The sequence below is a fragment of the Euprymna scolopes genome, chromosome 3 (genome assembly GCF_053919585.1).
Source record: "Euprymna scolopes isolate OS-2025 chromosome 3, ASM5391958v1, whole genome shotgun sequence".
In the NCBI taxonomy this organism is placed as follows: domain Eukaryota; kingdom Metazoa; phylum Mollusca; class Cephalopoda; order Sepiida; family Sepiolidae; genus Euprymna; species Euprymna scolopes.
In genome coordinates this window covers 92554645-92565407 of record NC_136484.1, presented here as the reverse complement: position 1 = coordinate 92565407, position 10763 = coordinate 92554645, and the positions used below count along the sequence as shown (strand labels likewise).

The 10763-nt window shown below is 32.2% G+C and overlaps 1 pseudogene; it reads right to left on the bottom strand.

Moving 5' to 3' along the window:
• Window positions 1-8102: 8102 nt before the first annotated feature.
• Window positions 8103-8327, bottom strand: LOC145265318 (U2 spliceosomal RNA; annotated as a pseudogene).
• Between the last annotated feature and the right edge of the window lie 2436 nt (window positions 8328-10763).

The following is a 10763-nucleotide window of genomic DNA, read 5'->3' as shown; positions in this document are numbered from 1 at the left end:
TATTGATGCTTTTAAATCATATCAAATTAACTAAAATTAACCAAAGTAGATTAAAAGAAAATATCCAGAACCACATTAGTAATGTACAATATATCTTAACAATGCGTATAGGATGATGTAAAAAATGTATATGCTTATATTACATTGAATTTTATACACATTTCTTATATATTTTGAATAGCTAATACTTATAGAGATGGTACGAGTAAGTAAGAATGGAAATATATAAAAATTACACCGACAACAAGGAAATGGATAGTCAGTAGTAGAATGCATTCAACATATATAAACAACACTTTTGCAAGCTCCATTTAAAGTTGTCGCGAGGACAAGCTTTTTACTTTAATAATGAACATGTAAATGATATGGTTTCAAATTTGTCAATATCTTTGCTTACTAAGGCTTATAAAGAAGCGATACGGTTTAAAAGGTTGAGAAAGAGGAAGAGAGAATGCACCAATTCACCAAGAAAAATCAAGTCAACCATCTCTCTAGTGTGCTTGACCCCCCCCCCCAACTTTTTTTTTTTTTTGTTGGAAGATAGGGAAAGAAAATAGATTCTTAAAAAGTCGGACGCCAATCTCGCACTGCTCGAACCGTTGTACATTCACTGGTTGTGACTGATAATTGTACGTGGTTTATTTTGGTGGTATGGAATGTTTTTAATCAAATTATCTTGAATCTTAACGTTTCGCTATTTTTTTTTTTTTTTGTCATTTTTTTTTCAACGCGTCATCTGGTCGTCTTTGTTATCGGAACCTACTTCTATCTCGTCTGCTCTGCTGGGAAAGAAGACAAATTATAAAAAAAATGAAATCATGTGTACACACACATATATGTGTGTGTGCGTATGTGTGTGTGTGTGTGTGTGTAAGCGCGTGCGCGTATGTGTGTGTGCGCGCGCGTTTTTAAAAGACGGGTCAGCTATATATCATATTGTGATTTGATATCAATTTCGGAGTAAAAAAAAATCCTACAAATGTTTCTGTGAAAAAAAATTCAAATACTTCTTAAACACAAGCCACATATTAAAACATATTGAGTCCGCCGTTCGTAACTTTTTCATGTAGGGAATAATCATCTTTACGCATCGGTTTCTGTTTGATCACCGAAGATAAGCAACGTTAACTCTGGCAATACCAGATGGGTGACAATTTGAGAATAGCAGGCACTGTATGTACAAGAACATAAACACATTCTTGCAAGAACTGCAAAAATCTCACGTCGTCATCTCCCCTTAGAGGTTTATACATGCGCATTGGGGCTGTTTGTTAATTTTATATTCCCTGTATACTTCCTCCTTCGGAAGAAACTGGTTCAACCCACTAAGGTGAATACCGCTAACATGTTAATTCAGTAAGTTTGGACGAATACTGAAAGGTGTTTTTTTTATTTACAAAGGGGTTACTACATATCAAGACCCGGAGGCTACTTGAGGATAAGAGCGAATGTGTGTGTGTTGTAGTCATTGGAACAATATTGTTGTAAATGTTTGTTGTGAAAATTTGGTATAATCAGATTATTTGCGAGGACGGTTCAATAAGAGCTTGTTTACGTTTGACTTGGAGACTACAATATTGTAGTAGCTGGAAAGCAGATTATCGGTAGAGAGTTCCACAAACCGGCAGTTCTAAGAAAGAAGCTTTGTTGATAGAAATTCACATTTATTTTTAGGCGCCGATAGAGAGTGGGAAAATTTATTGATACTGTGTTTCACTAGACGTCTGTTTTTTTTGTGAAAGATTGGCAAGGGGAGACCATATATTGGAGCACAGTCGAACACTTGCCATGAAATTAACGATAGAGTAGAGACAAGCTCGCGTCGTTGCTTTTGTGTAAAAGGGGTTGCAAAGAAGAGAAAAGGTAATCGCTTACTAGATTACAAGGTCGGTTTTGAACTTTGTCGAGGCAGGGTAGTGTGAAAAACAAACATTTCATTTCTAATCAATTGCATAGAATATAATAATTCATCAACATTTTATTCTTCATAAGTCGTAAATAAATAAAAGCGGGGGTGATTTTACTCTTACAGTGGGAAGTGCCCTGAATTTCAAGCATTACAAGGATTAAAGTTTAATACCATAGAATGATTCTATGTTCATTAGTCCAATCATATTTGTTATACAATTTCATTGATACGTACTCTCATTCTCCTCCGGTGTCCGGAGAAGAATACATAGGAATCACTACTTATTAAGGCCCAGAGGCAACTCGAGGATATAGGTTAAAGAGCGTACAATAGTCAATGGAACAATATCGTAGTAATTGTTAATAGAGGAAATTTGGTAAATTGGATTACTTAAACGGATGGCTTATCAAGAATTTATTTACGTTGGACTTGAGGACGACCATATTGTAGTCATCTGGAAAGCAAGCAAACTGAACAGAGTTCCACAGGTGTGCAGTATTAAGAAAGAAGCTTCGTTCATGGAATCTACGTTTAGATTTAGGTACAGATAAGGAGTGGGGGAACTTTATTGATAGTGTTTTCAGATAGACGAGTGTTCCTCGTGAAAGTTTTGCGAGGGGGCCATAGATTAGAGCTCAGACGAGCACTTGCCATGAAAGTAAGTATAAAGCAGAGACAGGCTCGCAACGTCTCTTATATGAGAAAGAGGTTGCAGGGAAGAGAAAGAGTATCCCCTACTAGGCTACGCCCAGTTTTCCTTTTCCATTGAATTTTAAAGTCTGTATAAAATAAACTTTTCTGTAATTAAATTTATTTTCAGGAATGAAACAAAATAAAATATTCTTTTCGAATCTTTCTTCTTAGCTATTTCTTTCACAATATGGGGAAATTCTTTTCATTTCGACAACGTGAAGGTTACGATGGCTTTTTAGGGACAAATTAAACTATATAAAAAATTTCTATGTTCATTCTTGGTCGAAAATCATCAATTCCCATACTGTACTTTAATTACAAGATAAAAAAAAAAACATCGACGATCATAAAAATATAAAAGGGAGCTAACTCCAACTTTTACTATTTTATTACAGCAACAAAAGAAAAATAGAGGAAATAAGGTACAGAAAGAGGGAAGGAGAGAGAGAGAGAGAGTGTGTGTGTGTGTGTGTGTGTGTGTGTGTGTGTGTGTGTGTGTGTGTGTGTGTGTGTGTGTGTGTGTGTGTGTGTGTGTGAAAGAGAGGGGGAGAGAGAGCAAGAAAAAAAGACTAAAATAAATCGAAAAGTAAAACTAGAAGTAAAACTACATGTATATTTGAAACCAGTTGAAACTAATGGTCTGATGCCACTGGAATTTTAAAGATATAGCAGCTGAAACATGTATGCATATATATTGCCAGTAATGTTTTTTATAAATACAGAGAATTATACAATAATATAAATCTTACTGGCTATTGAGCACTATCTTATAAACAGAGTTTTATTGGATAGCAATACAATCATTATATATGTGTGTGCGTGCGTGTGTGTAAAACGTACATTATAAATTCGAATTTTTGCTTCGTGTTTAAAAAAAAACATAAAAGATTTATAAGACAACATAGAACATGTTAAAACTTTCTTGTAAAGTTTAAGAACAATTATTTAAAAGTCGCCGTTTTTATTGTTCCAAAACTTTAAATAGCTTTAATCGAAAATGAATAAATAAGATATAAACAAAATAATAAATTAGAACATTTTGAAGTCACATTGTCTATAAAGTAATGACTTTATTTTATCTTGGAATTTGTTCCCAACATAAAATGAAGACAAGTTAAAATATTTTAAAATAATGACAAAAACTTATAATAACCAAAACATAATAATACAAATATAATAACCACAACATGATAATAACGCATAATAATAAAAATATTATTTTATTAAACTCTATTGAAAGTCGGTATTTTTTTCATTCACTTATATTGGCTTTAGTCGATCGTTTTTTACAGTTGTGTTGGATATTTAAAAACGCGTTACTTTAAAAATAGAATGTTTATTCCATCAAATATCGCTACCAGTCAATACCGGAAATATGCCGTATTAAAATTGTTCCCGGTGTTCATGATGATACTGGAGAGGGGAATAGAAAGTTTTGCACCTGTATATATATATATATATATATATATATATATATATATATATATCAATACGATAGCGTGTGTATTAGTTTGTGTGCCACGCTTACATCTTTTTTCTTCCGAGTGACTGTCGTTCAATTGTTATGACTTTCCATTTCTTGTAATAAATAATGTTATCAAGCATTCTTCATACGTTTTGGTTTCAGATTCGATTACAGCTGATGCACCCAAGTCATATGGATATTTCTTTGTTTGTTTTTCAAATCACAACCTTATAATATATAAAAATCGACAGAAAATTAACCCTATAACAATATATACAATATCTGCATAACTTAAAATATACTATTTAAGCGTATTTTACGACCGGATTAGCTTAGAAAAATACTATTGCAGTTTTAACAAAAAAGCTACAATAATATCAGAGCATCTCCATTTACGCTGAACATCCATAGAATGCGAACATCAATATATTACATATGAAAGAGTCGGCTGTGGAATTTCCACAGGTCTTGCTAGGTACTCAAAAATAAAATATCGTATTTGGATGAGTAATATGATTAAGAGTCATGTCTGCCATTATCACATGTAGATGTTCACAGTATGAGTTAGACTTATTTAGTCATCTGATGAGACCATTATGAATTAAAAGAGTACAAGAACCATCATGTCACTTAGAATCAAATAGAAAGGTTGAACGATTTCATCCCGCACTCAAGACAGCCGTTAGAGCCATGACGAATGAGTCAAATTGGTTGGAAAACTTACCATTGCTCACTCTCAGACTAGTTGCAATGTTCAGATTCAGAGACGGTATGGTGCACACTCATACGGCAGTCAATAAGTCAATGTGCACGTCACTCAACAACCCTTAATGATCAGAAAGAGCAACAACCCATTTGCAGAGCCAGCGTCACGGGTTATTTTATTTTTGTTCACATTCAAGCGTTCTTGGGTTTGTGACATTTGTTGGTTGGTTGTTTTTGTTTTACGGCATATCAACCCTTTTCAGGTTATTTAATGCCGAATCTAGTGATTTTGATGAAATTTGCTTTTTTTATAGAATATATTTGTTTTGATTTTTGTTTTTTTGTTTTTTTCAAGTCGGTTTCTATTTAACCCATAGTTGGGACCCTAACAGGTACTACCACTCCGGGTCAGAGTGGACCTGGGAGTAATGGCAATTAAAGGGTGGCTCCACACTTCCCAGTCCGCAAGCTGGGGCCTCACCATCGGATATAGTTTAAGGTCATATCCAGGATCTGGGTTTGTGCCAACGTCACTAGTTTTTTTGTAAATCAAAATTACTTTTCTATCCTTAAAAAACACATGCAAGGATATTAAGTTCATGTGTAGGTAAAGAGAGTAATGAAAGCATGAATATACGTAATGCTCCGACATGTGTAAAAATCACTTGCTTATATATATATATATATATATATATATATATATATATATATATATGTATATATATATATGTGTGTGTTTACCTAGCAGATGTACCCGGCGTTGCCCGGTATTAAACGTATCGTTAAATTCCTTTTAAGAAAAATGAAAAACAACGGAAAGAAACCGTGACATGCGACTATTATGCTTTTTCTAAACAGTTCACTTGTAAGTAAAAATTACTTGAGCTTAGATCAAAATCAAAACCTAAATACAGTGAGTCAAGTACGATAACCATTAAGCCAGCTTGCTAGGTTCTTTAAAAGTGTTTTCAGACCTACTTATTCTTAACATAAGGAAGTTTTCATGAGAACGATTCGTGCATGCGCAGTCAGGAAACAGTTGACAAGCAGATAAAAACCCGATGACCCCCCCCAAGTACGAAATTTTCGATTCTAACCCCTTAACATACCTTTTTTTCCAGATAAAAACCGATTAAAACGTTTTCCACATGTCTGATTAAACTGTATTCCAAATTTAAAGTCTGTAGATTAAAAACTCGTCGAGTATATAGGTTGAGAGTTTTCCTCTCTTACATACACTTTCTCGCTTTTATGAATAGATAGATTATTGGTCTTTCTTTATGCTTTGACTGTTTTTTTTTTCATTTTTTCCACATTTCCTTTTCTTTGACTTGTTTTTTCATTTTTTTTTTTTAGTTATTGTCCCTTTACTTCGATTGTCGCCGTCTTTTTCTTTGTATTTTCTTTGTTATATTCTCTCTAATTATCGGTGAGATTTTTTTTTATTTACATTGGAATGAAGTTCGGCATGATTTCAACTTATGCATAAGTAATTAATTATTAGGGCTGTGACAACAGCATATTATTTTCATTGTTTTGACTCTCGAGTGTGTATCTATTTATATCGTATATGCTGTTATATAGTGATGTAGTTCTTTGTTGATTAACTGTGTCGGATATATACTCGAGAGTCCAAACAATGGAAAAGATATGCTGTTTTCATAGCCTTGGTAATCACGTATTAGTATACATACTATTAATTTAAACAAAATATTATGATGTAAAAGAACAAATATTAAAAATAGTTATTACAACTTTTATTGGTCATCTTATGCGTGCGTTACATAAAGACGATCAAACTTAATCTATCTTACTGTTTTAAAGTTATCATGGTTTTAAGTAAAAATAATTTGGTTCGGAGCAATGAAACTGCCATTAAACACATTTCAGTGTAGTTATTTTTCGACACATCATTGACATATTACGCTTTGTTCCACTCTGTTGTGTTTTTTATTTCCTTTCCAGGTTGTAAGCACAAGGTCAATTGTGGTTTTAATAAAACGTGTTTATGAGGATAGAAATGGATTTGAACTTGGCACATCCAGAGTTTCAGTCCGTGTTATCAACCACTTAGCCAACGTCAGCACCTCTGTTATCATCTTTCCCTTTTTTTACGTACGTTTCATGCTGACTATATTCGATTCTATACGCTGCCCACTTCTTTTTCTCTTTTCTTTCTTTCTTTTTTGTTTCTGTTGTCCCTTATATTTTCTTTTGCCGCCTTTGCCTTTTTTTTTACATGGTAGTCACAACTTATCAAGGCCCGGAAGCCACTCGGGGATAAGGCTTATTGCGTGTACAGTAATCAATGGGGTAATATCGCAGTAATCGTTAGTAATGGATATTTGATAAAGTATCTTACTTAAGGGGGCGGTTTATCAGGAATTTGTTTATGTTGGGCTTGAAGTAAGTTGTAGTCAGATGGGAAACAGGCAAACGGAACAGAGTTCCACTGACGTGCACTTCTAAGAAAGAAGCTTTGTTCATGGAATCTACGTTTTGATTCAGGCACAGATAAAGAGTGGGGAAAATTATTGACAATGGTTTAAGATAGACGGGTGACTCTTTTTCTTTTGTCATCTTTCTCTTTTTCCTTTCTCTTTGTCTTTTCTTATCAATTCGTTTTTTTTTTATTTATTTGCGGACTTATCACCAGTTTTATAGTTGTTTCACGACGTTTCGACCAACTGTTCCTCTTACATTTGTCAGGTGGTTAACACCTTTACGAGATAGTGATGCTGAGTCTCTTAATTGCATCCTAATCAATTACTGTCTTCCATAGTTGTTGTCGTCTCACCACGTTTTGTGCCAACTAATCCTTTGGCAGGCTTTAGGTAGGATTGAAATAGCTATTTTCAGACAATGCTCACCTTGAACCGTAGAAGTTTAATGTCTCTATCCACCGTGTCACGGGCTCCGAATGATTTCAATAATAAAAAATTCATTTTTTGTCCCACCGTATTCTTTTTTTTTTCCTTTCTTTTTCCTATTCTCGTTTTATTACTTTTTTTTTGCCTTTCAATCACTCCTCTTTTTCTCTTTCTACAATCCTTCTTTTCTTCCATTTTAATTTTTATTCTCTTCTTTCCTTACCGCTTCATTTTGCCATGCAGCTTCTGAGGTTGTAAAATCTATTTCATTTTTTCTTCTTTCTTTTCGTCTTCCTTTTGTTTTCTCCTACATTTTTATTTGTCCATTCTTTTACATGCCCTTATATTCGTGCTCCAATACGAGGGCGATTTTTAGACACAAGGTCCAATTTTAGCGTGAGGGAAATCCAACTCTCGAAAATGTATCTCCTTCTCACGCCAGAAGGATGTGGCGCAAGAGTTGGAAAATAGAATGGAAGAGCCAATGGTAGAGCCTATTTACTATGCCTCCCCACGGGACAGAGTTAGACACCAGGGTCGTTTTTTAACGTGGAGAAAAGGTACAAAAATAAAAATTGTCTCAGTCGTGAAGGATTTCTCCTCCACCGAAAGAGAACAAGAAATGGAAGTGCAGCATCTGAAGAACAGATACTACACTTTGATCTTGACCAAAAGGCCAAGAGTTGGAAAATAGAATGGAAGAGCCAATGGTAGAGACGCGTAAGACAATTAAGAATAAACTAATTTTTCTCAAAAGCAGAAAGCAATCGCTTAAAGGATGGATGTCCTAGCAGTAAACAGGTTTAGCAACATACCATAGTCAACAGGAAAAAAAAATCATTTTAAAAATGGAATGTTGGCTTGAGCAGTTGAGGCTGAAAGCACAAAAAAAATCTGCATAAACCTGGCGACAAATCTTCCCAAATGGCAATACATAGGGAATAGACAACAAATACACAACCTATCAAATAGAAGAATACATTAGACTAAAATAATGAACTCTGGGATCGAATGATGATTGCATATTGATTGAATAACTTCAAATGTCTTCCCGTAAAATTTCCGTTCTATTATTTTAATTTTTTTCCTCTACCTTTTTAATTCATATATTTTAGTCTATTTTCGGATTTCTGCATTATACCGACACCGCCCTTTTTTGTGTATTTTATTAAACTGTCGCAAGATGACGCTTCTCGGTCAAAGAACATTTCATTCCATTCAAATTAGTTATTAATTTAAAAATTAAAACTATAATAAATAATACTAGCAAAAGTACCCGTCGTTGACTGGGTTAAAAAACAGCCTACAGAAAATGGTCGCTGATTTATGAAAGTATTATAGGTTATGAAAAGGAAGGGTTGTAAACAGATAGCTTCGAATTTGGGGGTATCAAAACCAAAGCAAAATGTGATGAAAGTAAAAATAAAATAGGTAAACCCCATAATTTATTATACCATACCTGTTCCCACTGAAACACTTATCACACTATTCTGTGGATCTATATTAAAAAACCTTGTTAATCTTTGTGACATATTTTAATTCTATGGAAGGCAGGCGTGAACGAAACCCCCATAGTTTTATCATACCATATTTCTAACAAACTGAAACATGGAGGTCAGGCGCGAACGCCGATCCCACAATTTTATTATATCATCCCTATTTAAGTTGAAACACACTCGTGTACATCTATATCAAAAACACTTGTAAACGTTTTCTTTTTAATTTTTAATTTTTTTATTTCCATATGTTGTGGACCAGGCGCGAACGCAGACCCCACAGTTTTAATGAACCACCGTTCTGCCAGATCAAATATACCCATTTCTGTGTCTGGATATAGTTCATATCATTATATGTAATCAGTCTTTTAAAATAGTTAACCATATAGGAGCCTATTCGTGACCAGACACACACACACTGACACACACACCCACACTCAGCTTTATCTTATAGATATATAACTTTGTTGATCCTTAAATAGGTGCCACAAACAAATTAGAACTATATTTTGTTACAGTAACAATTTATTTAATTATTTTGTTACATTAACAATTTATTTAATTATTTTGTTACAGTAACAATTTATTTAATTATTTTGTTACAGTAACAATTTATTTAATTATTTTGTTACAGTGACAATTTATTTAATTATTTTGTTGCAGTGACAATTTATTTATTTATTTTGTTACAGGTACAATTTATTTAATTATTTTGTTACAGTAACACTTCATTTTATCATTTTGTTACAGTAACAATTTATTTAATTATTTTGTTACAGTAACAATTTATTTAATTATTTTGTTACAGTAACAATTTATTTAATTATTTTGTTACTATAACAATTTACTTAATTATTTTGTTGCAGTGACAATTAATTTAATTATTTTGTTACAGTAACAATTTATTTAATTATTTTGTTACAGTAACAATTTATTTAATTATTTTGTTACAGTGACAATTTATTTTATTACTTTGTTACAGTAACAATTTATTTAATCATTTTGTTACAGTAACAATTTATTTAATTATTTTGTTGCAATAACAATTTATTTAATTATTTTGTTACAGTAACAATTTTTTATTTATTTTGTTGCAGTAACAATTTATTTAATTATTTTGTTACAGTAACAAATTATTTAATTATTTTGTTGCAGTAACAATTTATTTAATTATTTTGTTACAGTAACAATTTATTTAATTATTTTGTTTCAGTGACAATTTATTTAATTATTTTGTTACAGTGACAATTTATTTAATTATTTTGTTACAGTAAAAATGTATTTAATTATTTTGTTGCAGTGACAATTTATTTAATTATTTTGTAACAGTGACAATTTATTTAATTATTTTGTTGCAGTGACAATTTATTTAATCATTTTGTTACAGTGACAATTTATTTAATTATTTTGTTACAGTAACAATTTATTTAATTATTTTGTTACAGTGACAATTTATTTAATTATTTTGTTACAGTGACATTTTATTTAATTATTTTGTTACAGTAACAATTTATTTAATTATTTTGTTACAGTAATAATTTATTTAATTATTTTGTTGCAGTGACAATTTATTTAATTATTTTGTTACGGTAACAATTTATTTAATTATTTGGTTACAGTGACAA